Here is a 3,877-nt window from a genome sequence, read left to right as displayed (position 1 = left end):
TAAAGGAAGTTTCTGGAGTAGAAAGTCGGAGTATTCTAAATACATTTTTCACATAAGCCTCTTGACAATCATTATGAAGTACTATAACCTCTCCCATTTTTCAGATAAGGAAATGAAGGGACAGATAGTTTATATAATTTTAAGAATTATTTTGTGGAATTCTACATGTTGTAGAATGGTGATATCAAAACTTTCAGCTGTTAACGATGTAGTCTCTCACAATGAAAGTTGCTCCATCCAGCATCCTGGGCTGGTATGAGAACCACATAATTGGTTTTACTACCCAAAATTAGATCCTGCTTCCTTAGGACAAGTTTTATTCCTGTGCCCTTCAAAGTGCTAGAGCTAGAATGAGAGAAATGATTCCCAAGTTATCTTCAAAAGTCTTCTGTCACAAAATATTTATAAGGATTTTAATTATTAAAGTTAAATATAAAGTTCCTGTCAAGCATGGTAAAAATTGCTGTCAAAAAGAAAATAACTTCTGAAAATATTAGTTCTCTGACAGTTTCCTACCTCACCTATGACTTTTATCCTTGGCTCTGTCAATTTGGACACCAAATTGAGATGGAAAAACAAAGAAAAAAATGAAAGGAAAGGGATGGAAAAGAAAGAGAATGGAGGAGAAGAAACTAAAACTTTATCTGAATAAAATGTCATTTTACAGAGGAAAGCATCTTCAGTGATTCACAGTATGTACCTAAATTACATTCACAGTCATGGAATTCTTCTCTTTAAGAAGTTCCTATCGGTTTTCCTCAGGGACCTTCTAACCAAGGCCACCTGGCTCTGGTTCTACCTAAAGAGCCTCCTGTACCCTTGTGCTGAGCAGGCTCTGCTATGGAGCCTGGTTATACTCTGTGGCCTCTGTCAGTGTTATATGATGTGCCTATGATTCTGTCTTGCACAGTACAGGGTCTCAAAGACTGGGAACTTATGTTCTTGCCTCCTGGAGACACAAAGACAAGAAAAAGAATCCTACATGGTGCTGAAAAAAGAATCTGATGGATTCTTAGGGTAAAACCATTAAAATGCATTTGTTTTTTCACCTTCTTTAAACTTATCTAGTGGTGGTTGACCTTTCCCTGTAGGATGGAAGTTTGTGTCATCCAATGAGTTTTCTGATACAACCCTTACATAACAAAAGTCATGTTCAACACTTTAATCACAGAATGCACTTCTCATAAAGAAATTAAGTTTTCTTCCAAGTGTAATCTGTTCTTCAGCATTTAAGTGCTGGGCTTACCGTCTTGGCTCCAGGTGTTTTGATGTAGCCAGGACCTGGCCTTCAGCTGCTCCCTCCCCGGTGCACTCAGCAACTCCTTCCTTCGGTGAGAACCCACTCCTCTTGTCTTGGCAGCCACACAGCATAGCACATGCCTTTCACAGAGATTTCTGGCTACATTTCCTGCTGCTGCTTCCTCATCCTCTCTCAAGCATGCATATGGCTTTGACAAACAATCCCAGGAGAGGTCAGCTACTTTGCACATGCAGGACTTTTCTTTGGCTCTTGCCAGCAGGCATGAGATGAAACCAACCCCAATCATCTTCATCATCAACCTCAGGGAAAACTTGTCAAGTGACCCTGATGATGTGCCTGTCACATCACCATGCTTGAAATAAGTGGCATTGTCCCTATTACTCCCCAAAGCTCCTTCAGCTAATAAGTCACCTTCCAAGATATCTTTTGTTTTTGCCTAAATTCTTTTATTGGTACATTTTAGGTATACATTTACATTTATCATTGGGTGTTTGTACCTGTACATGATGTATCTTGGTTCTTATTTTTTCCTCATTATCTGTGTGCCCTTCCCCCCTCCACCCTTCTCTATTTACATAGACTTTGTTTCCATTTTTTCCTTTTCTTATAATTTTTCCTTTCCCTTCTTTCCTTTCCCCTTACCCTCCCACTTCCCCTACCTTTTTGGACCTTTTCTTCCTATTTCAAATTATCAATTATTCATTTATAATCCGAGGTATCTTTTTAATTTCTTCTCTTCCTACTTTGTAAATTCTCCCTCTTGTGAATAAGAGCTTTCTAGACTTGTAAAGCCAATTCTCAAATATTTCTTTGAAATCTACATTTGGGCCTGATACCTCAATTTGGAGTTCTGTAGCTACTGTATCTCAAGACTATAGTTGAAACTTCCTATTTACAATTCCAGTTCAGAATAAGAAATGAAGATTTCTACCCATCAAGGGGAGGAACCAGTCACACATGCAGAAAGTGATTCTCTTGGGGCTATAGTAAACACTGGTCATTTAACACCAGGAACTCAGAACCATTTACCAGTGGCAGCCTGGTAGGACAAGGGCATCAGTCCCCTGGGCAGCACACATCTGGTGCCCTCAACACAGCAGTGTCATGATATCCTCTGCTGTGGGCACAGAGACTCAGGCAGCCTGCACACCAAGTATAAGTACAGTAACCTATGTTCTGCTCCCTGCACTGCCCTGGCGAGAGGATTCAGAGCAACGCATGTGCCTTCAGCTTTTCTATGGCAAGAGGCAGAGGGTGTCTGTTTTGTAAGGGAGATGCTCATTTTAAAGAATTACAATGGAAAGAAAACTCTGGAAACTTAGAACGCACATATCACACAAAAAGAAGTTGAGCAATGGAGGCTGAAATGACAAGAAGAAGGGTAACAAAAACTTCGAGTTTACATTTTAAAATTTGTGTCAAATTTTATAATGAAGTCTGAAGTCTCTTTTAATATTTTGCCATATTGCACTCAACACCCTCTAAAGGGAAAAAAATTCAACTTGAGGGTGAGAAAATGTATCTTATTTATTCAATATTAACAAGTACACTTGAAAGAGAAAAAATTCAACTATGTGACAGGACCTTCAAAACTCTTCTGAACAAATACAGAAATATACTCAGAGGCAGAATATCAGAATTAATGAATTCTATTATGAAAATTATTTTAAAATAGATATTGTGATAGACAATTTTATTGTGAAAATTTCTTGAAAATAACTGAGGTTGACACAGAGACATGACAAGCATTATAAATTTAATTAACTTTTAACATTGTGGGGCTTCCTTTTCTAAGTTTTACTCACTTAGGCTTTCATTCTTTTTACATCTTGTAAGTAAATAGTTTGTATGTTGAGAACTTGATTTGGAAAAAAAGCTGAGGTTTATAAATATTTAAAATATAATTTTATTTTTAAAAATCCATCCTGAATTATTCCCAGAATCAAGGTGTTGAAATGCTACACTTTTTTAACTGTTGGAAGGAAACATGACAGAAGATTGGATCAAAACAGCCAGGATCAAATATGGACAAATCTCTTCTTAATCATGGCCGTTGGTCAGTGACAATACCTGTCCTGGAGGGGTCTCTTGTGTCTTGTCCTTGATTACACAGAAGTTATGAAGATCCTACACCAGAAGTCCCCAACACCCTGTTAGGAACCAAGTTTACAGCAGGAGGTGAGTGGCAGAGCCAGTGAAGCTTCATCTGTATTTACAGCTATTCCCCATCTTACTGTTTGTTATGATTCAGGACAGAAATGTCCCTCCAAACTTTCCTGTGAGTGGAAGGTGATTGGATCTTGAGGGTGCTATCCTCATCAATATTTAATCCATTGATGAATTCAGTAGTTGAATGTGCTGTTAGGAAGTGGAGTCTGGTTGGAGGTGGGTCACTAGGGTGTGACCTGGAAAGGTGTGTTCTTGTCCCTGGCATCTCCTTTTCCCTCACTCTGTGCTTCCTGGCTGCCATGAGTGGAGCACATTTTCCTCTGTGATGCTCCTCTGCCATCCAGTTTCTGTCTTCAAACCAGCTGACAATGGACTGAAACTAGAAGCCAAAATAACCTCTCCACTTTCAAGTTGTGGATGTTGGGTATTTTTGTCCCAGTAATAGGA

The sequence above is a fragment of the Heterocephalus glaber genome, unplaced genomic scaffold, assembly GCF_053883595.1.
Source record: "Heterocephalus glaber isolate CG9 unplaced genomic scaffold, H.glaber_assembly_v1.0 deba00001429, whole genome shotgun sequence".
Lineage (NCBI taxonomy): Eukaryota > Metazoa > Chordata > Mammalia > Rodentia > Bathyergidae > Heterocephalus > Heterocephalus glaber.
The sequence above is the reverse complement of the archived record's forward strand: the minus strand, read 5'-3'. Positions refer to the sequence as shown.